Below are 16653 nucleotides of genomic sequence, written 5' to 3'. Positions count from 1 at the left end.
TTTCAAAGTTGGGGCTCCTCCAGGTGAGAGATATTTCCTTCCCTTTTGTTGAAACACCCAGCAGTTGAGAGATCTTATCTCTAACTTCATCTCAAGTCGATAGACGCTCTCTCTTCACCCGAAACCAGAAACAACAGCTGGGACTAGAGGCTGAAGGGGGCGGGGAACCTACTCTGGTGACAGGGGCACTGCTCAGCCGGCCTGGCTCCTCCCGTGGCTCTGAGCTGGCCACGGAGTAACGTGAGTTGAGGTGCCTGCTGTCCCGAGGTGGGTTTAAATCGTCAGAGAGAAATCTCCGCTGTGCACGTGCAATTCCACTTCACTCAGTGCCTCGTGGAGGCTCTGGACAGCAGCGTGTGGAGCACTGGCCCATGAGGGCAGTTTGAGTCCGTTTCCCCGAGCTGGACCCCAGGATCGGACCAGCCGCAGGTGGAGGTGAGCCATGCTGGATCTCTGGTCAAGGCCGTTGGATTCGTGTCTTGACTTTGAGCCAGAGTGGAATCCCGGAGGGAAGAAGAGATTCTCCTGGGAAGTGCTGTCAAGCGTATCTTCCTGTTTTTTGTTTGTTTTGGCTTTTTTTGTTGTTTGTTTTGTTTTCATGAAGGGCAACTCCTTTTTTTTAAGAACCAAGAACCGTGTCTTCAAAGTAGATGGTTGGGACATGACAACAATTAATTTTGTTTCTCTGGTATCAGGTTCACATGCCAGAATCGGTTTTTCTTCACTTGAACACCCTTCCTACCTTAAGACGTACCATAAAGTGGTGAACAGTGGTTCCCAAGGGAATGGGAAAACCACGCTTAAGCACCCGCCCCCCACCCAGGGAATGGCGGTAGAGTTGGTGTTGCCTCTAAGCTCATCCTGTGTATATTGAAAGTTGAGCCGCCGAGCAAAGTGGAAGACCCGTTTTGCGAGCCCAAAAATGCTTCTTGCTTTGGGTGGGAGTTCCCTTTTTCTTCGTGCGTCAGAGCTTCATCCATCACTGCCCTTCCTTGTCCAGCTTCATTAACCTGAGCTTGTGTTCCATCCTGTGGCAGCTTAATAACCTTTATTTGTGGAATCCCTCAAAGAAAGCCTTGGTTATAAATCCCACATCACAGAAATGAAGGCATAAATGCCAATCTGTGTCACTGAATAATATTTATTATTTTAATTAAAGAAAATGGATAGCGACATTTATTAGGTCACAAGTTACTTGTTAATGGCAACGAATGACAAAAAAATTACTGATTTTATGAGCAAATCTTGGAATGTTCCTCAATGATTATTCTGCTACACGCTCACTGTGAGTGGTGCTAACAATGCAGTGGGCACATTTTTGGAAGGCAGGGCTCATTATGGACGAGTCGCACATTCCGTAGCAGAAAGCATCAGCTTACTGAGAGGGAGAGTCAGAACTGACTGGTGAATGTGGAGTTGTTTTCTTCACCAGCTATCTTTAGGATATAGTTTGGTTTTGTTAGATAACAAAAACGTGTGTGTGTGTGTGTGTGTGTGTGTGTGTGTGTGTGTGTGTTGCTTCCAAAGCAGAATGAACATGGTGGCAGGAGCAAGGGATTTGTATTAGAACGTTGGTCTGTCTCTGAGCCACTCCCACTGAGGTAGCCATTCAGATGGGGAAATAAGTAGGAAAGAGTCCCCCAAGGCTGGGGACATACAGGGTGTTGAAACATGCATTATTTCATTTAATTTTCATGCTACTGCCATGAGGAACATACTTTATATCTCCGTCTGTTTACTTATTCATTTAGTCAACGTGCAGTATTGGGATTAGTTGTTTGGGGAATAGTTTAGGGACAAGAAAACAAGCATTGTTTCGTAACTTGTGCATGGTCTACAGCCTGTAAATGGCAGTGCCGGCGTGTGAACCTGTCGTTCGTGACTTCGGAGCCTGTGATCTTATCAGCACTCCACTGCGTCCCTGCAACAGTGACATCTAATGATGGGGCTTTTGACCACTGTGGTGGAGAAGTTAAGCAGACCTGTGGCTCTGAGGAGCCCACTGCTGGTAAACTTCATTTTTGTTTGCCCATTTCCCAGGGCTTGGACTCCTTTATCTTTTGTGTGGCTTTTCTCCTGGGTGCACAGGCTAAAGAACAGTGCTGAAAATTTAAGGCAGGGTCGTTTCTTTAACGGAAATTGTTAGCTTGTTACAATCATAACTGGTTGTAGTCTTCATTTTTTTTTTTAATTTTTTTTTCAACGTTTATTTATTTTTGGGACAGAGAGAGACACAGCATGAACGGGGGAGGGGCAGAGAGAGAGAGAGAGAGACATAGAATTGGAAGCAGGCTCCAGGCTCTGAGCCATCAGCCCAGAGCCTGACGCGGGGCTCGAACTCACGGACCGCGAGATCGTGACCTGGCTGAAGTCGGACGCTTAACCGACTGCGCCACCCAGGCGCCCCAATGTAGTCTTCATTTTAATGTGTATTTTATTTGCATCCTATTGATGGGAAATATTAGAATACAAGGGCTCTATTGCTTTTACTTCGTTATGCTAGTAATTGTTTTGTTCCTTTAGTCCAATGACACCGAGAATGATTTTGCTCTAAGGACAGATACAGCGTATAGTCCACATTTACAAGGTAGGCTTAAAGATAAAGCCACACAAGGGAAGAGAGAAAAAGAAATAGCTATTGAATGCATACTTTGTGTTAGCCATTATACTACATACTTTACATGCATTAAAGCATTTAATGCTTTTTAAAGCTTTTAAGATACGAATTACTGTTTTCCGAGTGGGGAAGTTGAGGCTCAAACTCTTTCCACTATGCAACCAAAGGCTATTAGATCAATTGCACACAACTGAAGCCTTTGATGTTGGGGCACTCACCACCTGGCATCTATAAAATATTTGAGGAGGTAACTTATATGCATCAACATATCTCTGAAGTATATAGTTCAATGAGTTTTGATAAATGCATGCACCTGTATAACTGAAATCCCAGTCAGGGTGTAAAACATTAACATCGCTGCAGAAAGTGCCCTGTGCCCTTTCTAGCCAATCCCCATCACCTACATGCATCCACTTTCTTGATTTCTTCATCATAGATTATTTTTTTTCTTGTTCTAGGACTTCCTATTAATGGAATTGTATGGTATATGCTCTTGAACATATGGCTTCTTTCATTCAGTGTATTGTTTTTTAGATTCTTCCAGGTTGTTGTGTATGTCAGTAGGTCATTCCTTTTTTTTTCTTATTGCTGAGAGCATTGCATTACATTGAATATGCCATTGTTTATCTATTAATTCACCTGCTAATGAATATTTGCGTTTTCTCCAGTGATGGGCAGTTATGGGTAGGGTTGCTGTGAGCATTGTTTTGCAGGGCTTTGTGTAGATATTTGTTTTCATTTCTCTTGGGTTGGTAGCTAGGATTGGGATTTCTTGGTCCTAGGGTAGGGGTATATGTAATGTAAGAAACTGCCAAAGTGTTTACCAAAGTGGTTGTGCCATTTTGTGTTCTCACCAGCAGTATGTGAGAGTTACGGTTGCTTCATAGTTGCCAAAATCTGCAGCTGTCAAGCTTTTTAATCGGAACCATTCTAGTAGTTGTGTTTGTTTTAATTTGTGTTTCCTTTTTGTTTTAATTTGTATTTCCCTAATGATTAATGCAGTGGGTACTTTTCCTATGTGCTTATTGGGCGTTCAAATATTTTCCTTTATAAAGTATCTGCTCAAGTCTTTTGCCAGCTTTCTATTTTCCAATTGAGCTATTTACATGTATTTTGTTTATTTGTAAGAGTTCTTTATATATTTTGGATCTAAGTCTACTGTCAGATAAATATTTTGCAAATGTTTTCTTTCAGTCTGTAACTTATCTGTACATTTGCTTCTTTTTTTTGTAAACCATTTTATTGAGGTGTGATTGATATATAAAATGTTGCATACATTTTCAATGACTTTTCAGTTTGCTTAAATATAACTTACTCTTTTTCCTTTTATAATTATTATTTTCGTTGTTCCATTTACTCCCAGGTTACAAAGACATTTCCCTTCGTCATCTCCTAGTGGTTTTGCAGTTAGATCTATGGGTCATCTTGAACTGATTTTCATATTTGGATTTGAGTAAAGGTTGAGGTTCATTTTTTTACCGTATGGACATTTGATTGTTTTAGCACCATTTGTTGAAAAGCCTCCTTTCTCCATTGAATTGCTTTTATAACTGTATAAAAAATCCTACTACCATATATAAGTCTATTTCTGGACTTGATTCTGTTCCATTGATCTATATGTGTACTCTGTACCCTTCCTGCACACATCTGTGCCCTTTGCGTTTCTGTGTAAGTTTCAGAATTAGACTGTGAGTTTCCAAACAACGACAACAACAACAACAGCACCTGCTGAGGTTTTGATTGGTACTGTGTTAGATCTATGGGTGAGTTTGGAAGAGAATGGGTACCTCTATGGCACTAAATCTTCCAATCCATGAACATGATCATGATCTGTCTCTCCATTTATTAGGCATTTGCTCAGATTCTCTTAGCAATGTCATAGTTTTCAGGGATGGGAGCCTTTCGAGTCTTGCATGTTTTCTACTTCATCCATGTTGTCATTTTACCTGTAAGTGTTTCTGATGCTGTTGTAAATGGTGTAATTTAAAATTTTCATTTTCTAATTCTTCATTGCTAGAACATTGGGTATGGATTTTTGTATATTCACTTACTAGTTCTAAAACTTGTTTCATAGATTACTTAAGATTTTCTATATACATAATTATGGTAATCTGCAAATAAAAACATTTTTACTTCTTTCTTTCAAATCTGTATATCTTTTAATATTCCTGCATTATTGCTCTGGCTAGGACTTCCTGTTAAATACAAGTAGTGAGAGCAGAAATCCTTGTCTATTCCTTATCTGAGGGGAAAATGTCACTTTTCAGTATTATATATATGATGTTATCTGTAAGTTTTTTTAAATAGATGATTTTTATCAAGTTGAGGAATTTCTCTTTGTTCATAGTTACTGAGAGGTTTTTTTTTTTTTAAATCATGAATGAGAGTTGGACTTTGTCACATTCTTTTTTGTATCCATTGTGATAACTAGCCATAGCATATTTTCTGTTACACTGCTGATAATGGTCAGTTACGTTCATGGGCTTTCTTTTTTCTTTTTTTAATATTTATTTATTTTTGAGAGAGAGAGAGAGAGAGCATGAGCAGGGAAGGGGAAAAGAGATAAGGAGACACAGAATCTGAAGCAGGCTCTAGGCTCTGAGCTGTCCACACAGAGCCCAACGCAGGTCTCAAACTCATGAACTATGAGATCATGACCTGAGCTGAATGAAGTCAGTTGCTCAACTGACTAAGCCACCCTGGCGCCCCACATTCATGGGCTTTCTAATGTTAAACCAATCTTACATATTTGTGATAGAGACTATTTAGTCATAATGTATTATCTTTTAGTAAATTGCTGAATTTACTTTGTAAATATTTTCACTGGGATTTTTATACCTCGTTCAATGAGGTAGGTTGGGCTGAAATTTTCTTTTTTTCCTTTTTGCCTTTTTCTGGTTTTTGTATCAGGGTTATATTGACCTCATAAAATGAGTTGGAAAATAGCTCCCCTGCTGTATTTCCTGAAAGAGTTTGTGTAAGACTGATTCATTATTGAATCCATGAAGCCTGGAATTTTCTTTGTGGAGATGTTTTAAATTATGAATTCTTTTTTTTTTCCAACAGATATAACACTATTCAGGTTTTCTATTACTTTTTGTGAAGCTCTGGTAATTTGTGTCTTTCAAGAAATTTGTCCATTTCATCTCTGTTGTTGAATATATTACATATGTTTGTTCATAATAGCCCCTTACTGTCATTTTAATGTGTGTAGTTATATCCTCACTTTCATTATTGATGTTGGTAATTTATAATTTTCTTTCTTTTTTCTTGATCAGAGTTGCTAGTAGTGCTTGATTTTATGGAACTTTTAAAAGACTCAACTTTTGGGTTGTTGATTTTTCACTCTTGATTTTTATTTCAGTAATTTCCTATCTTTATTATTTCCTCCTTTTAGTTACCTGATTTAAATTTGCTCTCCTTTTCTACTGTCTTTCTAGCAATGGATCACTGATTTTAGACCATTTTATTTTCTAATGTAAACTATAGCTGTAAATTTCCCCATGAACACTGGCTTTGGGTGCAACATACACATTTTGAAACATTGTATTTTTCATTATCATTTGGGTAGAAATATTTCCTAGTTTTCTTAATATTTTTTTTATCTTTGACTATGGGTTATTTAGAAGCGTATTATATATTTTGAAGCTCAGGGCCAGGAGCCTGCTTTGGATTCTGTGTCTCCCTCTCTCTCTGCTCCCCCCTTCCACCCCCATTCATGCTCTCTCTCTTTTTCTCTAAAAAATAAGTAAAACAGTAAAAATTTTTAAAAAGTATTTGGGTATTTTATATACATATTTTCTTATTTAATTTCTTATTTTATTGTTTTACATTATCTTCTATCAGTGTTCTGTAAACTCATAATATCTTAACACTTTTCAATAATGCTGCACTAAACAGCTTTGTGTGTGTATGTGTGCATTCTTGTCCTGCTTGTTTGCTTAAGACATATTATCAGGAGTGAAATTACATACTTGAAGGGTATGCAGTGTTTTAAAAAGTCTTTTTTTATTTTTGTCAAGCTTTCTTTCACGTATCTGATACTCTTGCCTCGGCTTACTGATCTGGATTCAATTTTCTTTTGAAGTCATAGATTCAACTACGAACAACAGTACTCTTACTTCCCTGGAATCTTCCTATAGAGATTACCTTTGTATGGAATATAAAGTCCACAGGGCCCTACTGAAGTTGTACAATATGGCTTTTCTGAGGAATGTCCTGTTTGGTAAACCTCACAGATTCCCCAAGAGGTAAATAGCCTTTCTCGTTTCCTGTCTCCAAATACACTTTCATTTTCAAACTTTAGGGCTATAGGAATAATCGCCACCCAGAAGTTCTGGCCATATCCTTAGTGTTTTTCTCCTCCTCCTCGTCCTCCTCCTCTTTCTCCTCGTCCTCCTCCTCCTCCTCCTCCTCCTTCTCCCCCTTCTCCCTCTTCTCCCTATTCTCCCCTTCACTTTCTCCTTCTTCTCCTTTTTTTAAAGGAAGCATTTGTCTTTGTAAAATTTCTGATCCCCATAAAGGAGCCGTAGAGATCATTTTCTTGGCACACCTGATTTCTTGGTATCTACCTGGGATTTTGGAGCAATCAAGAGGCTCACAACAAGCTCACAGGCTCCATAATATTTCCTTTCTCTTTGAGCATCTTGCTTAGAAGGATAAACCCACCAAGTGTCCTGAAATCAGGATCTAGGGTGCTTTAGTATCTGTGTCTTCACAGCTTATTGAAATCACTAGACCTCTGAGAACACATAGCCTTCCCCAAGTTCTAATCTGTTTCTGATAGTCAATATATCTGTAGTAAACATATGAATTCACTCCGATTCTAGGGCTAATAATGAGTCTGTGATGCAGGTGTACATTGTATTGGGATTTATAATAATGACAAACAAGTCTCTAAAGTGTATTCCTAGTTTACATGGGCTTCTTCAGCTTATGGGTGCAAACAGAGGCTCACTAGCCATAATAACTCATACATAGTAATAGCCTCCCAATTCAGGTAAGCACTTAGCCTTTGAGTACATGTGGCTCACATGTACTACTTTGTCTGGTTGAGTGTCACTGCTGTTTTTACTGGATACGGCTGAACCACCTGCCACCGAGAGCAGTCCAGAGTAAGGACAATGAAATGTGTCCTCTCACTGGAAGGAGTTAGCAGATACTGCCATGTTAATTTTCCATCAAGTGGGGAAAAAAGGAAAAGCTATAGTATTAGTCTGGGATTGGTCAGAAAAACAGAGCCACCACATATATAATGGGAAAAAGAAGTGTATTATATGAATGTGGGAGAAGTCCAGGTTTGATGGTTTGGAAGCTAGAAGATCAGAGACACATTCACTAATGACCCAGTCTTGACACAATGGGGCAGATGGGGAAGTCATAGCCTCCAGGGAAAGGGGAGGAACCACTGCATCTAGCACCTTCCTACTCAGTGGAAGCTCAGAGAGGTCTGTGAAGCTGCCACGTCTGGCTGCTAGAGAGTTCCTAAAACAGTGTCTCCTACTTCCCTGCCACCTTCCAAATGTCATGTGAATTCCTGCAATTGGCAGATTCTAACCTGACTCCATATGGGGAAGGAGATCTAGAAATGGACTTACCAGCCGTATAAGGGAATGATGGCAGGGTCAGCCTGACAACAGATGTTCTAGCACCGGGACTCTCTTCCTTTCCACCCTCGTAACATCTAATGCATGCTTGGCACCGCGTGGGAGTTCTGTGAGTACTGCCCTTGTCTCCATTTCCACACTCTAATGTTCTCTGGAGACCTTGCACTATGCTGTGGTAGGAAATTAGGAACTCAGCCCCAACCCTCAGTGCACCCAAGACCGTCAGAGTCTGTGTGTGACCTGACGTGCTGGAATGGTGTTTCCACCATAAATATGGTCCCTGTATGGAGCCTCAAGTGCTGTAGTCCTGTTGCCTCTCTTTCCAGAAGGAGAGATTCAGTTGGCTTCACATGTGTCCTTTTAAAATGCAGATACCCTCAATACCGAGATGTGGTCTATGATGTTAGTGTAAATTCATCTCACTGACATTGCCTGGGGACGTGAAAGGACTCTGGTGAGAAGAGTTAGTGTTAGCAAGGATATGACAAATCTAAAGAATGGCTCACTGGGTATTTTTTCAAAGGGTTACCATTTAAGTAAAAGGTTCTCAGACAGGAAGAAGCATCAGATAACCGGAGCATCACATTGGAGGTTCATGGGCAGCTAAAGGGTGGTACACACGTGCCTGGAACCTAGAGGTAAAGGAGAGAAAGCTCCAGGAAAAGAGGATGAAAGAAAGTGGATATGTCATTGACGAGTGACATTTTTCTTGAAAATTTGTCCCAGGTTATTCATTCATGTTTAAAAAGAGTCTACAAACTTAGAAGAATGAACGTCAAAGTCTTAGATCTGGTATCTTGAGCTGAACTAAGGAGGTAGACAAACTGTTGGCAGATGACAGAATTTGGGTAGAAATTAGGGTAGTGGGAATCAGAGGTAAGGGTTGGGTGATTCAGACACTGTATGGTTAGGAAAGCCATCTACCACCCAAGCCCTGGGCAGTAGCATAACTCAATCCCAAGCTCCATGGAAGGGGGACTAGAGTGGCAGACATGTTTCCTACCTCTTTGTCTTTCAAAATGACCCAAAAGGCTTGGAGTGGCCTTTCAAAGCTGAGCTGCAGATAAATGGTTATGACTCCTAAGCAGCCTGGGGCAGCTTGTCATGTGAAGGACAGCTACTGGAGAACCTTTTTCCTCCCTTCAAGGATGTCCCCAGTTAGCCTCACCTATTTTGTCTCTCAGGTGCTTTGATCAGAACCTTTCACTGTTAGTTGCCTTAAACATTTCAAGTCTTAACTCTGTACATACGTTCAAAATCTCTTGGACTTACTTGTACCTATCTAAACAGCTCAGGCCAAGTTCTTGTTTTTAGCACATGAGGAACTTTGACAGTCAACACAAAGAGTGAGAAGAGAGGAATTTTGCATGCATTTTCTTCCTGCTGTGGGGATTGGTGTCATCTCCACTTTGTTGACTTCCTGTCTCCTGGCACTTCCTGTCTCCTGTCTTCCTTTGATCATCATCAAAATGATCTTAATAATCGTTGGCACCTGATGATGGTTGGTAGCTATTGAGGACTTACTGTGTGTCCAGGGGTCTTCTAAGTGCTTAATATGTAATATCAAATTTAATTCTTGAAGGAGCCCTAAGGGTTTGCAACTATTTTTACGGGTGAAGTTACTTGCCCAGGGTCACACCCTAGAGGCAAATTGGTTGGAATTTCGCGGGGAAAAGTGAATGTTTTACTCGTGGGGAAGGTCTTGTTTTACTCCTGGTATGTTGCGTGACATCTGAAGTTGCTAAACTCAGAAACTAAATGACCCCAACAACCATGGGAAAGAGAAAAGTTAACAATTTCCTTGTATTTCTGTTGCTTGAAGCTATAGGTACTAACCTTGTTCTTTTGACTCATATTTCGTTTTTTGATCCTTAAAATAAAAACATGCAAAATCATCCTTGTTATTAATCTTTACAATATTCCTTTGATTTTACTCTGACTTTATTTCCAACAACGTAGATGTTTCTATGCTCACTCGGGTGCATGTATGCTTCTAAGGGTGGTACTATAAATCATTTATTAAATCCTACTTCCCCTTCACACCCAACTCTAAGATCTTCAACAGAAACTTGGTTTTCAGGGGCTTCCAGAACAGTGTGGGCTAGATTAAAGACCTGTTTGACAGATCTGCAGCTCCCTTACTGATGGGATTTTAGACTTAAAGGGCAGGTTGGGGATGAAGAGAGGTACGGGGGAGAGCGGAGCCCCCAGAGAAAGCTTTATGCAACAACCTGGAGACAAAGAGAAGGAGAAGCCAATGGCAAGTACTCTTTGATTTTCACTGGAGCCCCGATGTCTGGAAATGAGGAGAGGCTCAGACTTGGGCTGAAGGTAGTGAGGGACCCTGGAATACTAGAAAGAGAAGGGGCTAAGGTTATGTGGTTCCTTTGTGTCTTGAGAAATGCGTTTTGGGGAATATGATGAGAGGCTGGACAGGGTAACAGATTTCCCGTTTAAAGCACCTGTAGCACCTCAGTGGGACCAGGGTTGGGGGACTGGAACAGGATAAAGCATTCCTTTGTCTCTCTCTCAGCTCAGGTCCCTTCTCCAGACCGGAAAACCGGCTTGCTGTCCTTGGGCACGTCCTGTTCTGTGTTTGCAGCTAAAGAATGAAGAAAGTGCAGGGCCAGCTAGCCCAGCAGGTTCCGAGAAAGCTTATCCTATTGAGATGCAGTGTTGAAGATTCCAACCATTCACACGTTCACATTTGCTTCATACACCGTGGACCACTTTTTCCTAGTGATTTTCTCCTTTTTAGTGGCTTGGTTCCAAATTGTCTCCTTATCAGGAAGAGTTTGTGGCTTTTGCTCAGTCACACTATGCTGTGGACTAAACGTGTCACCCTCAAAATCCACATGTTGAAGCCCTAACGTCTAGTGGGTTGGTACTTGGAGATGGAAGTAGAGATGTCATGATGGGACTAGTGCCCTGATGAAAAGGGACAGGAGAGAGCTTGCTTCCTCTTTCTCTCTCTCGGCCACGTGAGGATACAATGAAAAGACAGGCATCTGCAAAGTACAGAGTAGATCCTCACCAGGACACAACTAGGCTGGCATCTTGATCTTGAACTTCTCCACCTCCAGAACTATGAAAAATAAATGTCTGTTATCTAAGCCACCCCATTAGTGGTAATTCATTATGGCAACTTGAACTGACTAAGGCACGTCACTATGACTGACAGCTTTAAAATCTTTGCGGGAAGAAAAAGTCTTTTAAATTAATCACGAGTCATTTGAGAAGAGCGTATTATCATGGAAATAGTACAGGCTTTGAGGTCATACAGAGTTGGGATCGTATCCCAGTTCGCACTTAGGAATTAGGTGACTTTAGACAAGTAGCTTAATTTCTTTGAATATCAGTTTCCTAATCAGAAACTCTGGAGCTATGGCTTCTGAAAGCTTCAGAACGATAAAATATGTAAACTTCTTACATACTTGCTATATGATAAGACCTCAGTCAGAAGTAGCTGTTCTTTATGCCCATGAGAATGAGCAGCATATTTTGCCTGAAAGCGCCAAGTGCCGGGGAGGGTGTGGGCCAACTGGAACGCTCACTCCCCACTGGCACAAGCGTGTGTCGGCACGGCCACTTTGGAACACGGTTCGGCGCTGTCTTCTAAAGCTGAACATCTGCACACATCGTGGCCGGCAACTCCAGCCCAGGTACGTACCCCCAGAAATGCATACGTGTGTGGCCCAAAGGACACGTACAGGAATGATCCCAGAAACACTATTCGCATCCGTCAGAATTCCCAAACTCAAATGTCTGTCAATAGTAGATCCAGTCATGAAAAAAGTTATCTATTACTGTATGCAGCAATTTGGATGGATCCTTATGAGCGTAACATTAAGTGATAGAAGCCAGATGTAAAGGAGTACGTATGGTGTGATTCCATTTATGTGAAGTTCAAAGGCCAGCAAACAGAGTCTGTGTGGTACAAGTGAGGAGAGTGATTACTTTTGAGGAGGAAGCTGCCAATGACTAGGGAATAGCAAGGGGTCTCATGGGGCTGGTCACATACTCTGTGTTCTTTTCCTTTTAATTTCTTTTAATGTTTATTATTTAGCTTTGAGAGAGAGAGAGAGTGTTAGAGAAGGAGACACAGAATCCGAAGCAGTCTCCAGGCTCCAAGCCGTCAGCACAGAGTCTGATGTGGGGCCCGAACTCACCAACCGTGAGCTGAAGTCAGACGCCTAGCCGACTGAGCCGCCCAGACACCTCACACTGTCTACGTTCTTAATCATTTCTTGATCTAGTTACAAGAGTGTAGTCACTTTGTAAAAATTCCTTGAGCTACATTTGTGATTTGTGTACTTTTCTGCGTATCTCTTACAGGACAGTTAATAAAAGTTTCATTTCTCTTTGTTCTTATTTGCTGTCTCTAGAGGTCTTTGCTTTTTCTCTTGTCTTCGTGCCTCTTGCTCCAGCCGGAGCCTCATGCTGTGAAGGCGAGTCCCAGTGCTCTAGACTCCGTCGTTGTCAGCTTTCCGCCCACCCCCGCCCCGAGTAATCTCAGAGACAGCACTGTAAAATCGGACTTGACTCTCCTGTACCACAAACTCTTCCCTCAGCAGGGAGGAGACAGCAACCCTGCCCCTCAGGCGCGATGCCCGGCCAGCCCCTCAGAGCTCTCGGTTGATTAAACCCTACATCTTGCAGAGCTTGCAAAGTCTAGGATGTTGTTTAGATGTAAGCTAGTGGAGGGGGGCCCTGGTGGCAATGATCCCATTCAGAACCGAAGACTTAAGGGGCTTGTTCCCCATGTGCTTGGACACAAGTTTATCCGTAGGTCCTGATAGAAACTAAACTGAAGGCTAGAGAGAGACCTTGTTTTTAAGAAGGGGATTGGTTAGCTTTAGAGAAAAGAAAGCCGTCTGAAGCACTAAGCGAAGTTGGTAGAAATTTCTATGACCTTGATCTCCTCCATTCCCTCGGGGACCCATGTCTTCTATGCAGAAGCATTCGGACCCCTCATATGTACCACACTTGGTGTGATGCTTATGCAAATGTCATCTCAAATAGCATCAGTCCATCTAGATAATGTTAGTCTATCCTCCAGAGAGGAAGGATGAGGAAACTGAGTCTTGGGGAGCTTAAATAAGTTTCCCATGGACACAGGACTATTAAAGTAACTCAGGAGTAGCTGATTTGCAGATGTACCTGTTGGATGGCCAGGGCTGACAGTCACCAAGCAGACAAGTATGATGAATTCTATACTCAAAGACCTGATAAAATGGATGCCAGGATTGTCTCTGCAGAAGGTCAGGGATAAACCCAGCAGCGGTGAGGAGGTCAAAATAAGCAAGGGTTGAACAAGCTAAGGGAAGTCAGCATTGGCATCTGTATCCTCACTGTTCATAATTTCTGAAAGTGTCGTTCTGTCATACTGTGATTTCATGACTCAGGTCTCTGTCTTGTGTTCCTGGCTGGGTTGCAAGCTCCCCAGGGTGAGCATGTGTTCTCGGTGGCATCTAGACCAGGACTGCACGTGACGATCCCCAACCCCCCTCCCCCACCCGTGAGCATTTGGCAGTCAGGTTTGGCCCTTACCACATTGCATTGGTCACAGGAAAATGCCATGTACTTGACCCTTGGTCATTCCCTATGACCTCTGATGTGCCCAAGAGGTGTAGCCCTTTAGCACATGGTGGGTTTTCTTTTGCCAGACAGGTGGGTAACTGACATGGCCACTCTATGTGTTCATTGTCTCAGTCACTGCCTATCAGCTAACTCATTCCTTGAAAATCTGTTGATTAAAGGTAAACCACAATAGTGGCCCAAGTGACGAAGTTGCAGTGCCACATCTTCGGGCTCCTTGCCAACTCCTTGGGCAGTTCTGCTTGCCCAATTAAACACCTCGCATCACATTGACTACATTTGCTGAGGCCCCTCTCTCTATTCACCTGTTATTGAGCATTAAAGGCAAACTCAATTTTATGCAGATAAATAGAGTTTAGTGGTAATGTGCCATATGACCTTTGAAGTGACAAGATGACATTAATTTTTAGGGATTCTACCTTCTCAGGCTGTCACTGTTGAGCATGTAACTTGATGAGAAGTGGAGGTCTCTGCATTTTGAGGACGTACTTACAGTTTAACATGCTGTTTCAAATGTAAGGAGGCTCTCTCTTTAATTTTTTTTCACCAGCTTGACAGTTTTTCAAACATATTCACTGTCAGCCCTAACAACCTGTCAACAAATGCCATTATGTGAAAATTGCCAAGATTCACTTGAGGACTGTGAAAAGTGACAGACATGCCACACGGATAAGTTTCTCAAAAACCCAGGGCTGAAACTTTTGAAAGACACTCTGGCCCTTCCAAGGAAAAAATGAACAGTCAGATCTCCAGGAAAGAAAAAAACCCATACACTTGTCATATCAGATATCTGTTTCTTTCCGGGGCAAATTGAGGTGTATGTGAAAGAATAAAACATACAGAGGACAATAGCTGCAGAAATCCGAGGCTGGGCTGTGTCTCCACTGTTATCTGTGAATCTGAGAAAGGAACAGAAAACCATTTTTTTTCCCCCTTTCCACTGGGGAATTGAAGGGGAGGCTTCCTTCATTTTTAGGTTGAATGTTTCTGGGAATAGAAGTGGGGAAGAAAGTGGCTTAGATAAAGCAAAGTGGAGCCAACCACAATTCTCAGACACAGAAAAATGACAACTTGTCCTAATATTGGGACGGGACATATCTTGGCGGGAAAGTGCGGGGGGCGGATATAGGGTGGTGTAGTACAAAGAGCCTTGAATTTGAAATAAGGGGGCCTGGATTTGAATCCCAAGTCTGCTCTTTTATGGCCTTGAGCATTTTAATTTAATTTCTGCTGCCTCAGGTTCCTAGTCAGTGCCCTGGGAATGATAATACCCACCCCAAAGTGTTATAGGGAGGATTAAATGAAATAATGTATGAACGGGGCTTTGCTCAAAAAAAAAAAAAAAAAAAGTGGAGTTGGAGTCTGAAACTCAAACTGACTTTGCAAGAGGATGTCTCTGACCCAAAGGGTCACATATTTCATTTTAGATGTTAACCGGGCTCTTCGTTTTTAACGGAGGCTTCTGTTTACTCGTGTTCAACTCAAGGGAAACGTTTTGTGTATTGGATGACGTTTCAAACCAAAGGCAACCCTCCCATGAACACTGGTGGTGAGAGAGGGAGTCGGGTGGCAGAGAGGGAGGGGAGCTGCCCTGGACTGCAGGCATACAGACCCTTCTGTCCTATCAGATGATGTCTGTCCGTGCTTTGATTTATCCACAGGGCTAAGACTGCTGGTTTTCATTGTTGTTGCTTGGACATTTTTATCCCTTTTATTTTAAACTCCAGGGTGTACTCTATGCTTCTGTCTTCCACCTGCCTCTCCGGAGATGGAATTCCGGAGATGGAATTCTCCCTTACACAGGAATTCACGTAGGAGACCCATAAAGGAGGGCCCAAGATGACAAAAACCCTATGTCCTCTATAAGGAAAGGGAAGGTTTGTCTTCAAGTTCTGGGGGTTTTGTCCTAAGGAAGCTTAGAAAGGGGATATTTAAACAGAATTAGGTAATGCTTCCCAGGGACCCAGACCAAGAGGTAGAGTCTGGGGTCAGTGGGCATTTCAATGCTGAGTGTACCTGTGTCTTTTCCCTGGGGTCTTCTTATATATCACATTCAAAGCCATCTCCCCATTTTTAGATATATCTGGGTGCCCTTTGAAATTTTAGGAAAGTTTATATTTTCCTGTTATGATTAGGGTATCTTTACAGAGTTGGAACTTACTTCCTTTCCTGTGTTTGCTATTTGGAACTTATGTGTTGACACTGTGCTCGTACTTCAGAGGAATGTCTTTGATGCTACTCAGGAGACATTGATCCAGTCAGTGGTCTCAAATGCTGATCGACTGGCACTTGTCAAGGACCCTTAATATCCCATATGAAAGTCCAAAGGACGAAAGCCCTCTGACCTGACTGGGTGTAAAGTCCACATTTGCCGGTTCATAACCCCCTTCTTATGATCTACACTACTTATGACTGAATGTGGAGGTTGTAGTGATGGTCCAGTGACACAGTTGAGAAGGGCTGGGATGACATGAATATATGGTCATGGATTTTGCCTGTGTGAAGGTTTGTAGAAATCTTGACCTTGACCCTTGTGTATCAGATATGACACAGGCTGTCCTGTTTAATACAGCTCAGTCTCTCTGAGCCTCTGTTTCTGGCAGCTGTGAAATAGGGACAATGTCTGTGTTTCAGAGCCCTTGGGGGAATGAGCCGAGACCTGGTGTGAGAGGACAAAGTAGCCACTCTGTGACTACCTGTGGGTCTGATTTAGGTGTAGTCATGGTGGTCCTGGCAATTTGTGATGATAATGCTCTTGGCAGCCGTTTGACCAGAGAAAAAGGTTAGTATCTAAGACATTCTCTCTTCTGTAAAAGTAAAGTTGCTGTTAGT

Source organism: Leopardus geoffroyi, chromosome E2, assembly GCF_018350155.1.
Source record: "Leopardus geoffroyi isolate Oge1 chromosome E2, O.geoffroyi_Oge1_pat1.0, whole genome shotgun sequence".
Taxonomy (NCBI): domain Eukaryota; kingdom Metazoa; phylum Chordata; class Mammalia; order Carnivora; family Felidae; genus Leopardus; species Leopardus geoffroyi.
This window is presented reverse-complemented; position numbering follows the sequence as displayed.